Here is a 24,853-nt window from a genome sequence, read left to right as displayed (position 1 = left end):
GACTGTATTTAATAGACTTCAGTCATCATCTATTTATTGCTAGTGTCATGTGAGACATTGTTTTTATAGTCAGCCTTAACATGTAAACTTCAACCAGATAAATGAAACTGACTGACTTCACAATATAAAGTAACAACTTTAAGAAAGTGCTGAAGTTTAACTCTGAAATAATTTCCTTTCCACAATTTGTAACCAATAGTAGAATTAAACAAAAATATTGGAGAGAGAATACATAGGTGTCTTTATATTCCTCATTACACAGCCATCAGTATCTCAATATTGCAAGATCATTTTCTGCTGCCATGTTTCCTCCACTAACACTGTAAAACCTGGAAATCCCCTTATACATTATTTGTAAATAAGTCCCCTCTCCATCCTCTACTTGTTCCGTGTGTGTGTGTGTGTGTGTGTGTGTGTGTGTGTACGTATGTTCTGTGCAGAGTCTTAACCACTGGCCCACCAGGGAAACGGTAGTCCCCTTCGCTTCTTCTTTTCTTTCCTCTGATATGTGTATCCTTGAATGTTATACCTTTTGGATAATTTAGGAAGTCAGTGCTACTGTGCACTCTCTTATTTGATATATATTTCTCCCTTAAAGAAAATATAAATCAAAAACGCAAACCTAAAGAACAAATGGGGTATTATTCACTTTATAAAGAGATCCTTAACTTTACACACACAAAAAAAAAAAACCTGCCTACAGAATCCCAGTAAACAGTGATTTTCTCTAATGCATGAAAAGCATAAATCAATTAAATCACATTATATTTACACTCAACTCTTCCAAAATTGCATCTGCCCACAATGCGGGAGACCCAGGTTTGATCCCTGGGTTGGGAAGATCCCCTGGAGGATGATATGGCAATCCACTCCATTATTCTTGCCTGCAAAATCCCATGGACAGAGGACCCTGGCAGGCTACAGTCCATGGGGTCGCAGAGTCGGACACAACTGAGCGATTTCACTTTCTTTCTTCCAAAATGGGATCTCTTTTGAAAAGTGGGCTGCTACTTGTTCTCATCAGATTGTGGCACCTCATGCAACATGGAATAGAAAATGAAGCACAGCAAGGCTTAAAGAAAGATTTCTTGACTCTAGCTATGGCATCTGGGCTTCCTAGATGGCGCTAGTGTTGAAGAACTCACCTGCCAATGCAGGAGATGCAAGAGACCCATGTTAGATCCCTGGGTCAGGGAGATTACCCTGGAGGAGGGCACCGGAATTCACTCCAGTATGCTTCACTGGTGGCTCAGACAATAAAGAATCCACTTGTAAGGCAGGAGACCTGGGTTTGATCCCTGGGTTGGGAAGATCCGCTGGAGGAGGGTATGGCAACCCACCCCAGTATTCTTGCTTGGAGAATCTCATGGACAGAGGAGCCTGGCAGTCTACAGCCCATAAGGTCACAAAGAGTTGGACATGACTGAAGCTACTTCGTACATAACATTTAGTTTTCTATAGCCTGGGATTTCAAACATTTTAAAAGATGTGGAAATATTTCTCCAATAGAAATCTTGTGTGCATGCTCACTCACTCTGACTCATTGATACCCCATAGACTGTAGCCCACCAGGCTCTTTTGTCCATAGGATTTCCCAGGCAAGAATACTCAAATGGTTTGCCATTTTATTCTCGAGGCATCTTCCCAACCCAGGGACTGAACCTGCATCTCCTGCATTAGCATGCAGATTCTTTACTGCTAAGCCACTAGGGAAGCCCAGGAGAAATCTTATAAGGGCAAAATTTATAAAAGAGTTAAAAGTGGTAGGCTATGTCCTTTCCCCTTCCCTATACTAATTGGCCCCAGGGTCACATATAAAAAGCTTATAGCTTTCCTCAGATGAAACAATTATACTAGACTGTTTTCTCCTTACTGCTAAAGATCTGGCTACCAAAACTGTAATCTTACCATACCAGAGTCCCAACGTGCCCAGCTGGGAGTTCCTTGGGCACCACCCAGGAACATGCCTTGTTCTTTGTTTAAAATGGTACCCAGAACATGGGTCACACACAATAAATGGTCAATGATGGCAACAATAACAATTTTTAAAATAATGAATAGATAAATCTCCCTGACACAGGAATGGTTTCCTTTTCCTGTGCCAGTGGTTCCGTCTGTGCCAGCGCTAACACACACCCCTTCCAGGAATGGCATTCAGCCATCCTGGCAACCAGAATTAGAGCAAAGAAAATATGAAATTTCTCTTCAAAACATAAGTGGAAAGATGAATGCAAAGCCAAGCAAAAAGTACCCAGATTCAACACGCACATTGTTAAATGTCACTTCATAGTAAGACACTTTATGAACATCAAGTGAGCATGGACATGCATTAAACAGGGAGACTGGGAATGTCTGAACTATCACAAAGAATCAGCAAGCAAAGAAAGTCTAGAAGAACATACAAGTTAACCAGTTAACAACTGTTCCTTTCAGGGAGTGAAGAGAGCAGAAATTGGGCAAATGAACAATGGGAATGGGGAAATATTCTTCATGATACAAACTCTCTTTTTTGGTTGTTGTTTTTTTTTTTTTTTTTTGATGACTTAGGTGCATGTTATTGAGTTTCATGGTACACACTTCTATACTTTTTGAAGTCTGAATTGCGTGACCATCCAATAAATGCAATCAAGTAAACTGAAGTTTTTCCCAAATGAGAATTAAAAGATAATTCCAACAGACTGTTCAGAATATCTTATTAGTATAACAATACACTCTTTTGGTTTGGAGAAAAAAATCAGCAGCAAGAGAATGTTTCATGTTAGGAATCTAGATTTAAGTCAAGCAGGCCTATCAGTCAGATATACTGCTGCTTCTACTTGAGATAATTCCTTCAAGAAAGAGGCCTCTATTGACTGAAACCAAGGAATCATGTCCTGATTATCAAAGAGAGATATAATGAGAAGATACCAAACAGCTTGGTGAACTGATAGGGGTCTTCAAGCTACATACAGGTCAACCGTCCATGGGACAGGAAAAAAAAAGTTGATGTCTTGCCTCAGATAAAAATTCAGAGAAGAAATTTCACAGCTGTCTCTTTGTAACAACAACAAAAAAAATTGTATAGAAAAAGACAAATCATCAAAAGGGTTCTTAGACAACAATCATTAAAGCATGATAAGCATGAAAAAAAATAAGAATTCTTTCAAAATAGACATTTCAGTCAAATGTCAATATCTCCAAAACATCTTGTCCAGTCACTGGATGCAAAGAATAGTATCAATTAGGAAATGAGAACAAAGTACAATGACACGTAAGAGATACCATGGTTTATTAAGCTGAGTAAGAAAGAAAAACATTCAGGGAAAGATCATGCCTTTGTGAGCTGTTGGGAGGTAGCTGGAATCATTAGCAATAACTAAGCAGGTCTGCCTGGTCTATGGGACCAGTGGCCTTCCCCACTATAATTGGGAGAAGGGGGTAGCAGTGAACATGATATTTAATCAAGTGGAGGATCATGTGTGATACAGATTTTTGATGGTTCTTATGTCATGCCTTTCTATACATGGCAGAGTGACACACTGAAATCGAGTATTAGAGTACGAAAGCATCTGTCAATAAAGAACCACACTAATTAGATGCCTGATTGTGTATATTGTTGAAATAAGTGTTGTACAATGGTCAGAGCAGACAGACGTATCCCCACCTTTGAGCAGCTCATGGTCCTAGAGGAACAGATCCAGTAATAGGAATCCATGCTCACATGTCCACAGAAAGCAACTAAGGTGACTGATAGTTTGAAAACAAATGCTAACTTGTGATCAATGCAAAATTAATAGGGGAATTCTGAAAGAACATAAAATAATGTTAAGCCCATTTAAATCTATGTTTGGAGCTTGAGGTTACTTGACTTTTTTAAAGTCCAGTAATAGTTTTCAAACATCTTTAATGTTTAAATTTACAAATTGAATATTAGTATTTTTTAGAGCAGATAAATATCCATGGTTAAAACTAATTCTCTTTCATGCCATACGCTCTCAATCTGTCTAAAGTGATAGTTGGAATAATTATACCTAATTCAAGCTCATGGCTTTGAGGAGGTTGGTTATGTGTTAAAATGGTTTATCATTCTGCAGTTGACACAAACTTGTGTGGGTGCCTCCCACTTAAAGGAAGGGATCAGACACTGTATAAAAAAAACCCCCCAATAGAGAAAGCAAATGATCCTTCTATTCATTTTATAATGCTTTTTTAGATAAGTTTAAAGAGAAGGTTGGATGGCATCATTGACTCAATGGATATGAGTTTGAACAAACTCTAGGAGATAGCGAAGGACATGGAAGCCCGGTGTGCTGCAGTCCATGGGGTCACAAAGAGTTGGATACAACTAAGTGACTGAACAGCAACAGCAAAGCCATATTTAACAGAAGAAGCAGTGAAAAGAGAGGTGCATTTTCATCTGTGCATCCCGTAAAAGAAAGAAATAGCCAGGCTATACTCAATGGCAACCCACTCCAGTGTTCTTGCCTGGAGAATCCCAGGGACGGGGGAGCCTGGTGGGCTGCCAGGTCTATGGGGTTGCACAGAGTCGGACACGACGGAAGTGACTTAGCAGCAGCAGCAGCATACTCATCAGAACAGTAAGAAGACAAGGTTAAAAGAGGAGACAAAAACAATCCTATAAAGAAGAAATAATAAAAAATGACAATGAAGGCAAATGTGAAAACAAAAATATTGAGAGAAATAAGAGGCAAGATAATTTTAAAGGCAGTTATATTCTGAATAAACATAACTAACATACCTGAAATATCATTTTGGAATGTTTCCCCCTATGGAGATAATCAGGGATTTCCCACAGCCCTCTTTAAACAAATTAACATTAAGACTTCAGTGTTCACTTACATAAACTTAAAAATGTTTTTCAAATGCAGTTTACTGCAGGATTATGATCTTTTAAAGTTGTGTCTTAAATTCCATTGCAAATGCACATCAACTCATATATACTTTTATTAGTAACAGATAATTTAAAGCAACAAAAATAAACGGCATCCAAGTGACTGCAACTTTCATAAATTATCTTCAATAAATGCTCGGTTAGCAAAATTAACTTTCTCTTATCACTACTGCACAACATAGGCAAACGTGGAGTACCATGTGCAGATACGGGTACACTTTTTTTTCTAACTTTGTGTTTTACATAATTTCAGAAAATAGCTTGTAAATATTTCATTTGTGATTTGAGGTATTAATATGATGACACTGGAATGACATAATGTAGCCAACAGTGGGGAACATTATGTGGTGTAAAATCTAAAAATTAATAGCAGCCTTAATTGTTCTACTGACTTTAAATTTTTTATAAAGAGAATGCCACACGAAATAAACCTTGTTGTTCTCTTCCGTATTCTAAAACGAGCCAGTCTTTCAAGTACATTCCCTGAGCAGAATTTCTGTGTTGTGATTGCCATGCCTTTGCAGCTCTGCAAAGCAAGGTAAGATAGCTTAGCATAGCTTTTATCTGCAAGGATTCCCCGAGGCAGTTTCTGTAAAAGGGTTAATGACAGATGTTTCCATTAAATCTGACCTACCTCTTAATTTTGCCATTGCCTGATAATATCCTGGCTTTGTGCTTATTTGCATGGGCAAATGGAGTCACTCCATAACAAGTAACACACCGCCCTCATTGAAACAAAAGGTCAATTCATTTTAAACCAACGTGCACAATATTTTTTGTAGTTGCAGTGAAAAAAACTAAATTCCCTCTCATACAATGCTACTATTTACAAAGAATTAAAAGCTCTGTTTCCTAAACCCCTGGACACAATGTACATCTGTAGGCAGAAGCCAGTACTACCATTAGAAATCAATATATATCCTTGTAGGTAACCTACTAGAAAAATCACTTCTGTCTCAAGGATGTTCCTCTTATTTTTACACTAAATACAACCGGGGCACAGTATATTTTCTTTGCTGAGAAATTAGTTGAAAACTCCAAAATGCTAGCAGCACTTTGTTGTTTACCTAGTGTTATTACTTTTGTAAAGAAAAAAAAAATTCTGTAAATATAGAGGGAATACTTATTGTCTTATGTTGGTTAAAAGATATAGGCTTTTTAGCCTTTAGGCTGCAAGTCCAAATGCTACACTTTAGAAAGTGGCCAAAGTATTTCACCACATGGAAAGAGCACATGACCTTGAACCTTGACCAGGTTGCTGTTATAAACTCCTTAAAAAATAAATAAATAAAGGTGGTTTAAATAGCTGTGTCTAAGGCTCTGCCTGGAAAATCCCATGGACAGAGGAGCCTGGTGGGCCGCAGTCCATGGGGTTGCTAAGAGTCGGACACGACTGAGTGACTTCACTTTCACTTTTCACTTTCATTTTTCACTTCCATGCATTGTAGAAGGAAATGGCAACCCACTCCAGTGTTCTTGCCTGGAGAATCCCAGGGACGGGGGAGCCTGGTGGGCTGCCGTCTCTGGGGTCGCACAGAGTCGGACACAACTGAAGCGACTTAGCAGCAGCAGCAAGGCTCTGTTCAAGTCGCTTCTTCTGGTGGGAGGATCAAATAATGTGAAGACAAATGTCAAAGAGCCTTTCATGATTCTTGTGAGAATATATGTCAAATATGTGCTTCCTTTTTGAATAGTCTATAACCAAGACTCAAGAAACACTTCATTAATCTAACTATGCTGTTTCACTTTATTATAACATTTAAGGAGTTTAAAATTATCACTTGCTACAGAAGTAGTCTCTCTGTAATTATATACAATGTTTTATACATATATATATACAAATACTATATGCATATCATATTTATCATTATAGTCTAATCTCTAAGACATTTAAATATTGAAATTCTGGCATTAAATTGCACCTTATTCTGAAATCAGCTCTCCTGTGTGATACTGATAGTAAATCCATATTCAAAACACTCCCGTATTACCGAAATCTTTAATTATCTTAAAAGGAAATAGGCTAGATTGGTGGTTAGAAGAGTGATCTTGCTAAGTAGCTTATTTTCTTCCTCTTGGATAAATAAAGCCCACATTTGGCAGTGGGACATTGCAAATCATTGAAACAATTTAGAAAACTCTACTTACCTAGTTCAAAGTTTGATTTTTAATGCATTTGCTAAAGAAAATTCTATTCTCACTGTGCTGCCTTAAATTTATTTGAAAATGAGGTAGACATGCAAGAAAAGCTGGATGGACTACTTAGAGGCCCAACAAGGAGTCTTCTCTGCTGGCCTCTGCACCTGGGGAGGGGGCATGCCTTCTCTTCCCACAGATTTCTGGTATCTGATTCCCAGCCTCACCCTCAAATCTGGATTCACCTATAAATTTCAAGGAAAAGGAACCACATCTTGCCTGCTAATCTCCTATGAGGGGTCTTTCAAGATACAGCCATAATCAAAAGTACAGAAAAATAATAAATGAAATCAACAAATATCTACATTGTATACACAAAGTTCTAAGTACTGTGAAACATACAGTAGGGGAAAAAAATGTGGTCCCCCCTTTGTTTTAAATTTTCGTTTTACATTAGAGTAGAATTAATTTGGGGGCTTCCCTGGTAGCTGAGACCATAAAGAATGTGCGTGCAATGCAGGAGACCCAGGTTCGATCCCTGGGTTGGGAAGGTGCCCGGGAGAAGGAAATGGCAACTACTCCAATTTCTTGCCTGGAGAATTCCACGGACAGAGGATTCTGGTGGGCTAGTCCATGGGGTCGTAAAGAGTCGGACATGACTGAGTGGCTAACGTTCACTACTCGGTTACTTTACAACATTGTATCAGTTTTAGGTGCACAACAAATGTGGTTCCCTTTCTGTACAAACTTACTGCTTCATCAAGCAATGGTAAAGAGTTAATTGTATCAGACTACAAAAGTAATCCCCAAAATATTTTAAAAATAAATTAAATGCACGGAATTGGCGATGTTAAGTAATGGAAGAAATGTGGAGTTTTGATCAGGTGATGGCTTGGGTTTATTAATCCATTTTTTTACCTAGAGTAAATGAGCAACTAAACGTGAAGTCAGAACAACTGATGATTTAAATTACAGTTTTGTGGTAAATAAAACAACAAAACAAAACACTGTAATACTAGTCACCATGTACTGAGCACTTATACTATGTTAGGAACTCTGCAGAACACTCTGCATTCACTGATGCCACTTAATCTTCAGTCTTACCCTGTGAACTAGATACAATTGTTATCCTCATTTTACAGGTAATGAAACAAAGACTTGACAAATTACCTTGTTCCTCAAGGCACAGTTTAGTAAGTGGTAGGTGGAGTCAGAATCACATCCAGACCTTCTGCCTCTAGTCTTATACTCTCAACCTCGTTAGGTGTCTTGTGGATACACGGGCATTGGCATCATACAGGTGGGGTTATAGTCCATGTACTCCCATATATTTGCTCTGTGACCTTGGGCAATGTTCTTATATTTGTGAATGAGAAAAAATGATACTCCTATGGTGTCATGGAGATTGATTATTTTGACCTGCCTGGCAACTTCACATTAATTTTTTTCTTTTTCCCTGTGGGAAACAACTGGTCCCTCATTCTCAAACTATGCCCTGGCCAAAAAGAGAAAGCATTTTATCTTTTCAACCACAAGAATGGGTTCAGGTATGGACTCAATATACAGGCAGAACCAACAGATGACCTATGTGGGAATTCTGATAGAATTATGAGGAGAGAAGCTTGAACTTTTTAGGTCATATGCACAAAAGCCTGTCTAAAACTGAAGCCATCGCAGAGAAAAGCAAAGAAAGAGGAGAGATAAGGAGAGCACATAAGCCTTGAAATGACCATGCCTAAAGCTAGGCAGTTTGTGAAGCACTCACTATGCGAACGAACAACACTCCCTTTCCTTCAAGCATATTCGAATTAGGTTTCTGTCACCTACAGCCAGCTCAGGGTAATGAGTCACCTCACAGAGACAATGTATGTGAAGAACTTAAGATACTTGTAATTAGCAAGTACTCAGGGAAGGCTGGGCTTTCTGGGTGGTGCTAGTGGTAAAGAACATATCCACCAATATAGGAGATGCAGGTTTGGTCCCTGGGTTGCATGGCAACCCACTCCAGTATTCTTGCCTGGAAAATTCCATGGACAGAGGAGCCTGGTGGGCTACAGTCCCTGAGGTTGCAAAGAGCTGGACATGACTGAGAATGAACATGTGTGTACATGTATGACAAACCTAGACAGTGTATTAAAAAGCAGAGACATCCCTTTGCTGACAAAAGTCCACATAGTCAAAGCAATGGTTTTTTTCAGCAGTCAAGTATGGATGTGAGAGTTGGACCATGAAAGAAGGCTGAGTGCCAAAGAATTGATGCTTTCTAATTGTGGTGCTGGAGAAGACTCTTGTACAGTAAGGAGATGAAACCAGTTAATCCTAAGGGAAATCAACCCTGAATATTCATTGGAAGGACTGCTGCTAAAGCTGAAGCTCCAATACTTTGGCTACCTGATGCGAAGAGCAGACTCACTGAAAAGACCCTGATGCTGGGAAAGATTGAGGACGGGAGGAGAAGGGGGCAGCAGAGGATGGCGTGGTTGGAAGGCATCACCAAATCAAAGGACATGAGTTTGAGCGAACTCCAGGAGATAGTGAGGAAAGGTAAGCCTGGCATGCTGCAGTCCATGGAGTCACAAAGAGTCAGACATGACTTACTGACTGAACAACAACATCAAGTATTAAGGTTACCACCAAAAGTCAGCTTGTCTTGCTTTCCAATCTGTGTTAGTATTTCCAACTGGCCTCACTGTGCCTGCCGAGGAGCCAGAACCAGTTATCACTGTGCCCATGCTGTAGTCATAACACTCAGTCTCATATCCAGATGATTATCCAGATAGAAATAACATTTTATAAAAACCAAGACCCCACTTCATCTCGCTACTACTGCACTCTTAACAACAACTTTTGTGCAAAACTCTAAACAGGGATTTTTTTTTGCAAAAAGCTAAGCAATCTGGTCCTAAGAAAAGTATTCAGTGTCACCCAAAAGTCTAAGGTCAGTAATTAGGTCCCTTGTAATAACTAAGTCACTTGAGGTTTATATGGTTGCCATATACCCATTGCATCACCTGACAGAAAAGAAACTTTCTTTCTTCTGCTCCCTTCTTTGAACAGACTTTACTTATAATGTAAGAAGCAAGAATGGTTCCAGAGGAACTGTTGTGAACCACTGCGTCAATCATGCGAACATTAAAACACGGCTTGCTACTCATTACTATATAAAGTATTCTCTTGCTCTGTGGAAAATGGTTTCAAATAATTGTTGTGTTCGAACGGGAGTTTTGTTCTTTTTCAATATAGCAGTTTGAGAGAGAAAAAACCTTAAAGATATATTCAAGAAGCAAACCAATATTATAAGAGCTGAATCAACTAATTTTCATCAAATGACATCCTCATATGTACACCAAGTCATACATCACAGGCTTCTAAACTCAAAAGATGGACTCCCTTCCTGACTGTGCAGTTGGTAAACTGATGTGAAACAGCAACAAGAAAGGGAAAAGTAACTGACTTGACCTGCCTGAGCAAAGAAAATTTTTCTCTGACTCTGAAATGCTTTTTTTTCCCCTTTCTTCCAGGCTTCTCTACCGCATAGCTAAGAAGCACTGAGTGGAATCAAGTCTGAAAAGATCTTCACATTTAGTTCTTATTTCTCCTGGTTTTTGCACAGTTGATCTTTGACATGGTTAGCTTGTGGTCTGTGCTAAAGAATGCTAGATGATGTCAGAATAAGGCAGATATTTACAGAAAAGAAACTAACTGGACGACTGATTAAATATCAATGGCTTTAAGTGTTTCTGAGTGACAGAAACTGATGAGTATCCTACAAAGTTTGAAATTCAAGTCCACAAAGACCTGTCTCCTCAGTATACAGGCCAGAGCTCTTTAACTATGGTTTCTCTGTAGGAAACAGTAGAAGAGTGGGAACCATATCTTCCTCAAGACAAGGCCCTGGAGAGTTAAGAGCTTGCCAGTGGACCACCCACAGAAAAGTCTACTCCTTATATGAAGCACCATGCTAAGTTATACGAAAATAAATGAACAAAATATCCAGGCTAGCAAGTCTTTCAAAGAAATTCTGAGACTCAGAAAATGAAAGAGAATTAGGAGATGCGATGCTGCCAATCTTTTGTAGAGTGGCCCTGGGCAAGTTATTCTGCATTTCAGTTTCTTCAGCTCTGGACTGATGTTACCACAGCGATGACTGATAATGAAAACATCCTCACAACAACTCCTAGGAATAATATTATGAGAACTGATGTGTGTACAGTGATTTAAGGATGAGGAAAGAGAGGCACAATGTTATACTATTTTAAAGTGCTTTATCAACCAGCCTATTACATAATGTGTTATAATGTACCATGTGCCCATGGAAACATGAAATCATGCATAATTCTTAAGTACTGCCAGATGCGTAGCTATAACAAATTTCAACCCTTCCTGAAGAATTCACCCACACACTCACTTCCCCAACCAGTATTTCCACTGGTAACTGTCAGAATTGAGAAATCATAGAAAAGACCCTTATTCACGCCTCTGTGGTCATTACATATAGTTTGCTTCATATTTGGGTAGGGAACATGCCTCATTCATGATTTTATAACTAGTGACTTGGCCTGTTCTGGTATACAATTAGTGCTCAGGAAATGTTTATTGAATGAGTGAATGAACAGACAAATAACAGTTAGACATAGTAAATCAAAAAATAAACTTTAGCAATGGCACTAGTTAGACTAAGAGGAGCCTCTAATGTGAGAAACATTTCAAGTGGAGGTGGTCAAAGTCTGGCTCCCTCCCAGCAAGTCTATATGTTATTTCCTAGTATTAGTTCATGTGTCAGTTGTCATAAGTTTCTGGAATGTACAAGTAATCCTATTTACAAGAGATCCTTGCCATTCTCAATGGAGCCATCTGGCTTTACTTAAGGATACTGAATGAGTTCATTTTTCAGTGGCTGGGAACATGGTACTAACAACCTGCACACATATTGAAGAATTTCTGGATATTATGATATACCTGTGAGAGGTAAAGAAATACTCTAAATTCTAAACTCATAGTCACAAGGCACAGAAATGCAATGTAGTGGAAAGAAAAAAAAAGAAACTCTGTACTTAGAATCAGAGGATCGAGCTCTGCCACGTCCTTGCTCTACATAACCAGAAATTGGCCAATATAACTAGTTTTCCCTGAGCCTCTGTTTTCATCTGTAATGACAACTATGTGTAATTTAAAAAAACTCAAGCATCCAGGATCAATGTGGCAATGTACTAATATGTAAGTATATAAATAGCAGATAAGTGGAAAATGCCACAGGATAGCATGACAACTAGTTATAAAATGGCAGAGAAGTCTAGAATGCTGTATATAAACTGTGAGATCCTTGAGCTCAGGGTCCATGACTTACTTATCTCTACAGAGCTTGTACCTAGCACAGGGATGGCCTAAAAAAACTGAACGCATCACCAGTGTCAGCTGCTGAGTTGGAGGCACCAACAAGAGAGATGCATTCAATTCTCAGAGGGGCCCTTCCAAGCCCCCCTCTGATAAACTCTCTAATATGGCATTTTTCAAAGTGTGGTCCTTCCACAGCCAGCACTATAGTTGGCTAGTTTGTTTGTTAAAATTACAGGCTCCCAAACCTCATCCAAAGAGATTGTAATGCAATATTTCAAGCACTTGAGATAACTTGTATACACTGGGATAGTATGTTTTAAATTTACTTTTGAAAATCCAGTAGCTATGGCACAAGATCAGTTCCAATGAGAGTTGTGTGCTAACTCATATGTTTTATATATCCAGCTTTTTATAGTTTACAAACTGCTTTTAAATACATAAAAGCATAACATTAAAACAATGAGAAATCCTTAAACATTTATAGTAATAACAAGTGTAAGATAATATAATTTTGCATCCATAGTAAAATTAAATGTGCTTGATTTTTCCTTAAAACATTACAAGGTTACTGTCTTTGTCTTCCTATGGTTATGGACCTCACTTTGCTCTCTACTATACCTTGGACTCAAAAAGGGTGTGCTCAATAAATATTTGTTATATAGAACAATGAATATGTGTATATATATATATATATATATATGAACTTCCTCAGGGTTCATGACTTACTCATGACTCAAGAACTCACATCTCAGAAGCGTTGCACTCTTAAACTATGCCTGTTAATACATAAGGATGTGTTCACATGACAGAGTTTATAGCCTAACTTCTCTTTATCAGAAGAGTGTAGGGACACAGGGCACAAATATAGGCTATTAGCTAAAGAGATTTCATACACATTCCTCTGAGATACTAATTTTTAAGCTGAGGTTGAAAATGAAAACTGGAAGGTAATTATCCTTAATTTCCAAATGCTTTAATTTTAAAATTAAACCCAGTTGCATAGAAAAGCCTCCCTGATGAAGAATGGCAATTTGCTTTGCAATGAGGGACAAAAGGGTATAATAGTTTGGGGATTAGAGGGTATGCAATGGTCAGATTCGTGTGCAGTTACCGTAATTACAACAATGGATTGGCAGAGAGATTAAATTCAAGAACCTGATCTTGACTAGCTGCTTGTTCTGGACTCCAGGTCTGATTACTCAGTGTCTTCCAACCCCTTGAAGATGAAGGAATAGGAACGAACTAGTTGCAGGTACCAAATACCACGACATGAACAAGGCAAGAACCATATGGATGTTGTGTGGTAGTGATGTTCTTGCTAATCAAAGATCAGAAGTCCAGTTTCCACAGGCAAGCCACTTGCTTCTAATCAACTCTTGGGATGCATGATGATAGATTTGAGAATATTCAAGCTAATAAGATAAAGATTGGGGACAGATACCTCCAAAATGATTAATCACTAAATAGGTTCAATGCCAAAGTCCATGACTTTAAATTGTCAGTTGCCCACAATGACCACCGTCAACCTTCTCATCTCCTCACCTCAGTCCCAGGCCCTTGATTTCCACGGAGCATCAATCCTTACCTTTTCTGTCTCTCCTTTGCCAACAACACAAAGGCTCAGTACCTATAATTACAAAACCACAGTAATCCTGAATTAATTTAGAGTAGGATGAGAACATAGACAACTTCCCTATAAAGGAGCTTTGCTCCTAAGAAGGGGCTATGCTTATTAATCCATGCATTCCTTTATTTTTTCCTTCCAAAAGTATTATACCTCAAGGAACTTATAACCTAAAGATACATAATAGGATTTCAAAAATTGCGCATTAAAATAATAAATACAGAATGAACAAATGTCCTGGGGATTAAAATGGTCATAATTCTGTAATGAACCAACCATATTAATTTGCCAAAAAGATATAAACCCTCTCCTGATTATCAGTTGATATGGAGAGCTGAGAAATGTAGAATGTTCTTAAAGTTTGATCTTATTGACTAAAAAGAGTCAATACAGGAAACACACACAGACACACACACACAATTTGACCAATGTAGGTATCTGGAAGATTTAATAAAATCCTGAACTTTAAGATGGCGTGAAGTAGAAATCAATCTACTGAATTAATTTAATAAAGGAGGAGGTGGCAGAGAACGAAATGGTTAGGTAGCATCACCAACTCAATGGACATAAATTTGAGCAAACCCTGGGACACAGTGGAAGACAGAGTGGCCTGGAAGGCTACAGTCCATGAGGTCACAAAGAGTCAGACAGGACTTAGCAACTGAACACAACAACAAAGAAATCAATCAAATATGGAAGTAAAAACAGTCTAAATTTTGGGTTGGCCAAAAAGTTCATTCCAGTTTTCCTTTAACATATTATGGAAAAACCCAAACAAATTTTTGGTCAACTCAAGAGCTTCTGACAAAGACATAGTGAAAAAAAGATGAAGTAGACACACATAATAGGTGATCAGTAAGTGCTTTCTAAAGCAATTAATCCCTGTTAAATCATTTTGGAAGTAAAATAGAGAGAGAAAAATACAAAGGTCCATCCAGTCAAAGCTATGGTTTTTCCAGTAGTCATGTATGGATGTGAGAGTTGAACCATAAAGAAAGCTGAGAGCCAAGGAATTGATGCTTTTGAACTGTGGTGTTGGAGAAGACTCTTGACAGTCTCTTGTACTGCAAAGAGATCAAACCAGTCCATCCTAAAGGAGATCAGTCCTGAATATTCATTGGAAGGACTGATGATGAAGCTGAAGCTCCAATATTTTGGCTACCTGATATGAAGAACTGACTCACTGGAAAAGACCCTGATGCTGGGAAAAACTGAAAGCAGGAGGAGAAAGGGATGACAGAGGATGAGTTGGTTAGATGGTATCACCAACTAGATGGACATGAGTTTGAGCAGCCTCCAGGAATTGGTGACGGACAGGGAAGCCTGGTATGTTGCAGTCCATGAGGTCACAAACAGTGGGACATGACTGAGCGACTGAACTGAACTGAGAAATACTAAGAAAAAGAATGAACAAAGAAGTGTGAAAACTAGAATTGATGTTGTTTGTACATAAATAGAATAAGCAGCAAATTCCAGAGGGTAAGTATCTACAGAAACATTTTTCAGTGTTTATCAGAAGGGCAGAGTGGCAAAAGTGTGGTACATTTTTGCAGAAATCAGTTAAAACAACAAAGAAACAAAACCACCTCTGGTATAAAACGTACCAGTGGTTAAAAGTTCACAGTCACCCTTAAAAATGTCTTAAGGCACACAGAAAGGAAAAAAGTACTCTTATTTGCAACTAAGCAATGGGGGAAAAGGTGAAGAGTAAGCAATTATCCAAAATGGCACAGAGTTGAAACCAACAACATGATGAACATAGGTGGTCAGAGATTCCATTTAACCTTTCACCTGAAGGTTGCCATCTTCCCAAGAGAACTGATTCTACCAGTGGCTCAGTTCTGATTCAGAAGAAAAAGAGTCACTTTCTGAGTCATAGCATCACTCTGGTTTTCCTTTCGGTCCTCTGTTCCAAGCCTACCAAATCACAACCCATTTTAACTTGGCTAAAGGTGGCCTGGCTGGCACTAGAATTTAATGCTTCCATAAATGAACTCTGATTGACATGAACGATGAGTCACTCTCAGAAAAACTTGTACTGCTGCCATTTGGTCAGTTTGGGGTTTGTTTTTAAAAAGAACGCCAGTTGAGGTTGAGCAGAAGCCAGGGTGTGTTTTTATTTTATGTCTCAAATAAAAATAAAGAGCTGGGTATGAATAATCAAAGAGGCAGGCACCTCCCTGGATACTTCTAAACCTTCCAAAAGCAGTCCCCAGGCTCAGCAAAATGTAATATAGTAAAAAACAACCATCAACAGTATTAGTACCAAGAGTTTGCTCCAAAAAAATAAAATAATTCTGAGTCCCCTCTAGTCCCAAACTCCAGTGCTTTTCAACAATATATTAAGTTAAAATATCCTTTTTGGAGGATGATAGTCCTAGAAAAAATATCCCTGGAAATTAGAAGAATATCAGATAAAAGAGATATGTACTCTTATCTAGTATAACTCTTAAACAGAGATTCTTCTAATTAGTCATATATACTGTATCGCTCTCTATGTGCTAAGTCATGCTCAACTCTTCACAACCCTATGGATGTGCAGCCCTCCAGGCTCCTCTGTCCATGGGAATCTCCAGGCAAGAATACTGGAGTGGGTTACCATGCCCTTCTCTAGGGAATCTTCCCAACCCAGGCACTGAACTCCAGTTTCTTGAGTCTCCTGCTTTGACAGGTGAGTTCTTTACCATTAGTGCCACCCAGGAAGCATATATCACCCTCTAGTAGGAGACATATGGTCAGCTTCTTGTTATTCTGAGACTGAGCATCAGTTTTATGGATTAAGCATTCTTTGCACTCCCCTCTATACAGTTTTTATTTTCTTTGCATAGTTCACAATACTTTCACAATTAGGAAAGAAAGAGAGAGGAGATACGGTGAAGAAGAGGTAGTTAAAAGCAAGAGGAAACTAAAAGTGAGAATAAATAAGCTATGGATCAATTCTTTAAAAAAAAAGTTTATTGTGACAAGAAAGGGAAAATAGTAGGTAAAAAAGGGCTTCTCTAAAATGTATGGATTTTGTCAACAATGTTTCTAAAAAAAGAATCAGAGATGAGAGGCAAGTATACAACAGGCCAGAAGGGAATACCGATAACATTGTTCCAAATATTTGGAACACTGAATCAAAAGAAACCTGGGACTTTTTATTCTAAGGTGGAATAAAGAACAATGTAAAGAATATTAGGAAAATATCTACTCCTACATTATGATGTATTTGGAAGTAATTAACCCTGTAGTTATACATCAAGATGATACATAAAAAGATATTTCAGAAAACTTGTGATGAAAAAGAACTTTCAATTGTGCATGATCTGAGTCAAGTTAAATGGCCACTGCCTAGCTGCAAAATGCTACTGCTGATTTTCTCATGCCCTTGGCAAAACTACTCCTACAGTATTTTTATTTCAAGAAAGGCCAAAGCCTTTCATATACATTAGCACCTTAACCGCCAGTTTATTTCTGAGATAGATAGGTATTGTTATCACACTATAAACACAAGGCAAAATGATGCAGAGGGGCTGGTCTAGTGAGCCCTCAAAGTGCCCTGAACTAGTCTAGTGAGGCATGCTTTGTCCTCTCACCTAGAGTTGGAGCCTCAAGAATAGAAACCAATTTCAACACACCCCCAAGCAGTTAGCACAGCCCTAGAAACTTAGTACGGATTTTTCTTAAGTTGAAAATTGAGCTCAGTGATTCAGAAAGATCTCTTGGATCAGACTGCTGCCATAATCAGAAAATAATACTTAGTATCTTCAAATGCACCCCGGCTTTTGTATCTTCAAAAGAATAGAAAAATCTTCCTAAAGAAGGGAACTGACTGTAGACCTTTCTGTGAGCCCTTTGACAATGACTGTGAAGTGTTTTTAATTGTGCTGTGTTTAAATCACAGCATGGAAACTAAAGTCATGCTCTGTGTTCCAAAGTCCTGCTTTAGAAACAGATGGACATGTTTCCTCTGCATGGCAAGTCCATGGCCTCACACACCAAAGTGAGTTTCACCTTCACCCTGGATTTCCCAGAAGAATAAAAGACATAGCTCTTCTCTATGGAAAAGGGAAAAAGTGAAAGTGCTAGTTGCTCCATCATGTCTGACTCTGCAACCCCAAGACCATAGGCTGCCAGGCTCCTCTGTCCATGGAATTCTCTGGGCAAGAATACTGGAGTAGGTTCTAATTCCTTGTTCCAGGGGATCTTCCTGAGCCAAGGACCGAACTCGGGTTAGTTAAAAGCTTAATAATTTTTTAATCACATAGTTGCCATGAAATTATTAAGCTTTTAATTTTACATGAGGGGCTTCCCTGATGGCTCAGATGGTAAAGAATCTGCCTGCAACGCAGGAGACCCGAGTTTGATCCCTGGGTCAGGGAGATCCCCTGGAGCAGGGAATTGCTACCCACTCCAGCATTCTTGCCTGGAGAATTCCATGGACAGAGGAGCTTTGCGGGCTATAGCTCATGGTGTTGAGAAGAGTCAGACACAACTGAGTGACTTTCAGTTTTCAGGTGGTTAAAAGAGAGTTTTGCACAGTTTTCGAGCTGCAGCATTGTAACAACTAACTGTAATCAGGACAGACCTAAGTGAGATCAGATACTGGGAAGGATCTCGAGCTGAGACAGTAGTGGTTACACTGTGACAGATGAGTGTATCTGTATAAGGAAAATCCCCTAGTTAGGGACCACAGCACGATCCCATCCATCACATTACATGTGAGCTCAGAGAACTGAACCTCTTGAAGCATTTTTGGCAGCAGGGAGAACTTTTAGCATCCTAATGCTTTTACAAGGCTGGATTTTCCTTTTCTCCCCCATGTGCTTCAAGATTTCATAACATGAGAAACATAGGAGCAAAAGTTAAAATGCTTTAATGGTCCCCATAGGCTATTTAAATAAACACTGTGATTGCAATTTAGACAATCTGGAGTCCATTCAATATTAAATCTCCACCCTAAGCTACAGCTACTACACAAATAGGGAATTCATGGTATACTCCACATGGCCATTTACTACTGCGAAGACTGCCTCTTGACAATCATGGGGAGGAGTTAGCCAGGCCTGACATTACACCAGTTAAATCTGTCAACAACTGGAGAGAAAGCTCTGCTGAACAAACACACTGATCCCTCGCACACAGCCTGTCTTTGTCCTGACAACGCTGCAACCCCACTAATCTCATACCATCTTCAGCCATGCAAGCAGAAACTTCTTTTGCAACCAGCTGTAACAAAAGATGCCTTTCTTTATTTTCACACACTGTATGTATATATTTGTGCTTTCGCTTCCGCTCCCGCCCCCGCCATTTCCACTCCATCCTACAGACCCGATCCTAAATAAAGGCTGATTGGAAGAAGTCATAAGTTAGTCCTCATCTCAGATAAATACATGAAGAAAGAGGCCAGAGGACTGATCAGGTCCTTTTGACCAGGCCCTCATAAGAATAATACTCCATGATGTACAGTTTTGTCTACACCGGGGAAAGAATAGATTTCAGAAGTAAGCAGGCAATAAATATCCTAAAATATGATGTGCCAAATTGAAACAATTGGGTGGTGAAATACATAGAACCGCTGAGTGTTCCTCCAACAACTTTCAGGCACCAGGGGCTTCAAGGAATCATGGTGCTCTTTTTCACTTTTATGTATTGTTGAAAAAAGTATTGTATGAGAGTAACATTTTAGCTATGGCATTAGAAAAACATTATTATTAACTGATAATTTCCTAGCTATAAAATATAATGTAGCATTTATGTGTTGGGATAAAATGGATATTTTTAGGTATAATTTACATTCAGTACAATGAAATGTCTTAATACAGCTAAAAGAATTTTTTACCTATGTACTTATCTATGTAATAACATTCAGGTTAAGAGATAACATATTTCTGTTGCCCCAGATGGTTTATTTCCACTCATTCTCAAGTCAATTCTCCACCATAGGTAATGAATGCATGGATAAATTTTGTCTGGAGCAAAACTAGACTGATTTTGCCTAATTGCCACAGGTAGTAGTTGCGTTAGTCGTTCAGTCGTGTCTGACTCTTTGTGACCCCACGGCCTGTAGCCCACCAGGCTCCCCTTTCCATGGGATTTCCCAGGCAAGAATACTAGAGTGGTTAGCCATTTTCCTTCTCCGAGGGATCTTCCTGGTCCAGGGGTCAAACCCGGGTCCCCAGCATAGTAGGCAGATTCTTTACTGCCTGAGCCACCTGGGAAGTTTTGCCTAAAACAAACATCTTCAAGTGTTACATGCCAAATACTACGTTGCAAATTTTCTTGCCTTATCTCATTTTAACTTCAGTTAATCCTAAGTACAAGAGGAGATAAGTATTTCTGTACCAGGTTTCCAAAAGAAAGGATAAGAAACTCAATCAACATAAAATTGCATCTGAAATTCTAAATCCATTACACTCAAGTGATATTCTACTATATTTATATTGTATAGACCATTAAATATGCCCTGTGATTAATGGTTTAAAATTAAATGCATAGCATAAGACATTGTTAATAAGAATATCAATCCCATTCTATTTGGCAGGAACTGGGCTATTGACTTTATTGCCTTATTTAATCCTCTTATCAACCCTGTAAGGCAGCTATTGCTATCTTCATTTTGCAGATGGCTCAAGAAGGTGAGAAGATTTGCCCACTTTTAAATAATAACTGTATTCAAATCTTGTACTTTCTGACTCAGAGTGCTTAGTTTACAGTAAGTGGTCAATAAATGTGTGTTACATCACTGAATTAAAAGAGGATTAAAAATGCTTGAGAAAGAGTAGGCTATGAAAATGCTAAGCAAATTTGTTTATCACTTTGATGATAACATTTATAGAAAAAAAATGACAGAACCTGAATGTCAGATGAAATCTTAGACATTACTTAGTCTCTTCCCCTTATTTTATGGGGACCATTTTACAATAGTCTTCATTGAATCTGTTACAAATTGTTTATGTTCTATGTTTGGGGGGTTTTGGCCACAAAGCATGTGGATTTTAGCTTCCCAAACAGGAATCTAACTCTCACGCCCTGTGTTGGAAGGCAAAGTCTTAACCACTGGACCACCAAAGAATTCCCTCTTCGCCTTATTTTTGAGATGAATGAACTGAAACACAAGTGACCTGTTCAAAGACCCAGAGTCAGCTAATGTTAAACTTTGGACTGGAATTCAGGTTTCTCTGTTCCCATTAATGTGTTAGCTGTGTTTTATTTCTTCAGTTGTGAATCAAGCACATGGCATGGTTTCTAAATATGTTTGCAACTAAATCTGATAAGTTTATCCATGCTGCAAAGAGCAGTGACAACTAATGTATGCTCCTGAATGCAAAAACAGACTGCCATATAAAAGATTTGCATGATAAAGTAAATCATTAAATATACTCAACTACCAAAATTTATGGAACTGGTAGTATCTATAGTGAAAGTCAGAAATACCAGCGAACAATGATGGCAGCAAATATCAAGAAACTTGAGACCTATTTAGAAGTCACTGCAGGCTCACAGGTTTGAAAAGAAAATCATCCAAAGCTAACCCTCCATTTGATCAAGGAGGAAGTGTGCACAAGGAGATGAGAGCCTTGACCCACGGCCACAAAGCTCCTTAGCAGCATTAAGTATGGCCACAGCCACTAACTCCCAGGCCACGATTTTGTCTGTTAGCACTGTTTCACCCATTACTCCATGAGACGTTGCCAAAGAAAACCTACTCCTCAGCTGAACAAGTAAAATAAAATGAAACATTAATATTAAAGTTTTACACGCTTTAAAAGATACCCATACAAATATTAGCAGTACAGTGATCAAACAGCTTGTACTTTGAATGCATTGTCGAACTAGACTTTGGTACTTAGGACACATTAATTTAGAAAGTATTACTAAAAGAAAAAAAGCAAAAATAAGTCTTAGAGAAGGTTGGGGTGTAAGATACGTCTTTCAACTCATTCACTATACTAAAGTGTACAGCTCAAAAATGGAAAATATAGTTTTTAAAAAAGATTTTTCTGTGACATATCATGATGGAATGCACTTTTCTTCTCCATTCGAAACTGTCAGTGATGCACAAGTGATTTCATCCTGTGGACCCATGAGGAATGGAACTACATGCAAGCCTTCCAGCTGTTGTTCATCCAGAATTGTGATATTTATTCTGGAAGAAGCAAACAACAGATGCATTTGGAGAATGGGAGTTCACCTGGTTCTTACACTATATGAGCTCAAATTCAATTTTCTAGTGAATAAACATCTTGTCAAAGAACACTTACCATCACCAAAAAAGGGGGGAGGGGAGAAGAAGAAGAAGCACAGTATAAAAGCTCAAATTCATTTTTCCAGTGAATAAACATCTTGTAAAAGAAGCACACCATCACCATCACCAAAAAAGAAAAAAAAAAGAAAGAAAAAAAAATGAAGAAGAAGAAGCTGCACATGTAAATGGGCTAAAGCTCATTTACACTTTGGACTTCATAGACAACTTTAATTTTTATCTTCCATACCCCTGCCATATATACTGTAACTAACAAGTAACTCTTGTAGGTACTTCTTCGAAACATGTCTTTTTTTTTTCCCCCTATCCATTTCAACATCTTATCTTGCTATCTTCTATAAAAATGGCCTCTTCATTTTCTGCGACAATAACTTACAGTTTCTTTAAAGATGACATGAAATGTGTTTTCAGCTCTCTTTCCTGATTTACAGTCATTTTCAATAAAACTGCCAACTAGGCATGAGAATCTATGAAAACACTTCTGGGTTCCTGAAGGACCATCTATCATTTTCAAATGAACATCTGTATTAGAAAACAGAAGTTTTCAATAATGATTCAAATTTAGATCTGTTACCTAGAGAGTGCTCTGATTGCACACTTCTGATCTCTTCTTAAAAGAAAAATACACACACAATGAATTTAAGCAATTGGTTTTGTAAACCATGCATAAATACAATTAAAAAAATTATTTATTGCCTTTCTACTTTATTTTTGCTCTCAGCTTTTGACTATTTGATAGGCAAAATAATAAACTTGAACATAGAGGAAACTTCTTGACAAATTTATCAGACAACTTCTTCATAAATTTCTAATAAAATCATAGTAGTCTAAGAAGTTACTTTTGACCAGCCTATGTATTTCCTTTTTTCTAATTAGTCCCTTATAACATGACTCTTACAGAGTGTACCAGTTACAATGGTGATAACATGGAAATTTATGAAATATCTTGTCTTTAAAAGCTAGCTTAAGTCTTTAATCCGTGAGATTTAAAGTAAATTTGGTTCACTGGAAATTAAACACCACTAAGGGGCTTCCCTTGTGGCTCAGTGGTTAAAGAAATTACCTGCAATGAAGAAGACCTGGGTTGTTCAATCCCTGGGTTGGGAAGATCCCCTGAAGAAGGAAATGGCAGCCTACTCCAGTATTATTCCTTCAAAATCCCACGGACAGAGGAGCCTGGTGGGCTACAGGCCATGGAGTCAGAAAAAGTCAGACACAACTGAGCAACTAAACCACCACCATTTACTATAAAGATGCTGAATATATATTAATTTGCACTCAATACATAACTATCTTTGTTTCCATCAAAGTTCAATGTAGACAAATATAGAATAAGTTCACCTAACTAACTGCCTCCATTTTTTTCCCCCAAATCCACTTTTTACTTGTAAGATCATAGACATTTACTAATGAGATTATAGGTGTGCTTGATGTATCATCAGGCTACACACAAAAATCATATGAATTTGTTTCCTCTTCTCTCAACACTTTCAGTTCAGTTCAGTTCAGTTGCTCAGTTGTGTCCGACTCTTTGCGATCCCATGAATTGCAGCATGCCAGGGCTCCCTGTCCATCACCAACTCCCGGAGTTCACCCAAACTCATGTCCATCGAGTTGGTGATGCCATCCAGCCATCTCATCCTCTGTCGTCCCCTTCTCCTCCTGCCCTTAATCCCTTCCAGCATCAGTCTTTTCCAATGAGTCAACTCTTCGCATGAGGTGGCCAAATTACTGGAGTTTCAGCTTTAGCATCATTCCTTCCAAAGAACACCCAGGGCTGATCTCCTTCAGAATGGACTGGTTGGATCTCCTTGCAGTCCAAGGGACTCTCAAGAGTCTTCTACAACACCACAGTTCAAAAGCACCAATTCTTCGGTGCTCAGCTTTCTTCACAGTCCAACTCTCATATCCATACATGACCACAGGAAAAACCATAGCCTTGACTAGACAGACCTTTGTTGGCAAAGTAATGTCTCTTTTGAATATGCTGTCTAGGTTGGTCATAACTTTCCTTCCAAGGAGTAAGTGTCTTCTAATTTCATGGCTGCAATCACCATCTGCAAACAATTTTGAAATTCTACATCTCCACTAGATCATAGATGATACCAAACTCCATAGATCAAATCCGACCTGTGTATCTGATTCTAATTCTATAGAAAGACAGTGAATGATCTCACAATCTTAAATCAGGAAGAAAAAAAAGAAGCTACCATCTGCACCTGGATAGCTACAGCAGTGATTATAAAAACTAACAATATTAAATACAGTTAAACATTGCTGTACATCTTAGAACCTATTTGATTAATGACAAGAGTAGTGACAGACAGTTGCAATATGGAATCTAATGTTTATACTCAAACATTACATCAGTCATTGAGCCCAAATTTACCTTACTCCCACACAAACCTGGTGTCATGCTCAATGTTTATTTCTGTAAATAACCAAATAAAGCTCAATTTAAGCAGTCTAATTTTTTTTCACATGAACAAAATTTGTACCTGTAAAAGAAAATCCCAAAGCCTTCCAAACCACACTCGAATTAGCTTTCACAATTTATCTGAGACTTTTATCACAATTCTCTCAAAAGTTTTGTGCCCTATGCTGAAATCTTAATGAC

The 24,853-nt window shown here is 38.4% G+C and overlaps 1 protein-coding gene across 18 annotated transcripts in view; it reads right to left on the bottom strand.

The window, feature by feature from the left end:
* SOX5 (SRY-box transcription factor 5) overlaps positions 1–24,853 on the bottom strand; it is a 1,143,569-nt gene that overhangs the window by 572,879 nt on the left and 545,837 nt on the right. For 12 of the 18 annotated variants that reach the window (XM_069581248.1, XM_069581229.1, XM_069581234.1 and 9 more), the window contains one exon: positions 13,950–13,991. The exons of the other annotated variants lie outside the window; for them this stretch is intronic. The gene's annotated coding sequence lies outside the window, so the exon portion shown is untranslated. The remainder of the gene's footprint in view (positions 1–13,949; positions 13,992–24,853) is intronic. 18 annotated transcript variants of the gene reach the window in all.

Source organism: Ovis canadensis, chromosome 3 (assembly GCF_042477335.2).
Source record: "Ovis canadensis isolate MfBH-ARS-UI-01 breed Bighorn chromosome 3, ARS-UI_OviCan_v2, whole genome shotgun sequence".
Lineage (NCBI taxonomy): Eukaryota > Metazoa > Chordata > Mammalia > Artiodactyla > Bovidae > Ovis > Ovis canadensis.
The sequence above is the reverse complement of the archived record's forward strand: the minus strand, read 5'-3'. Positions and strand labels throughout refer to the sequence as shown.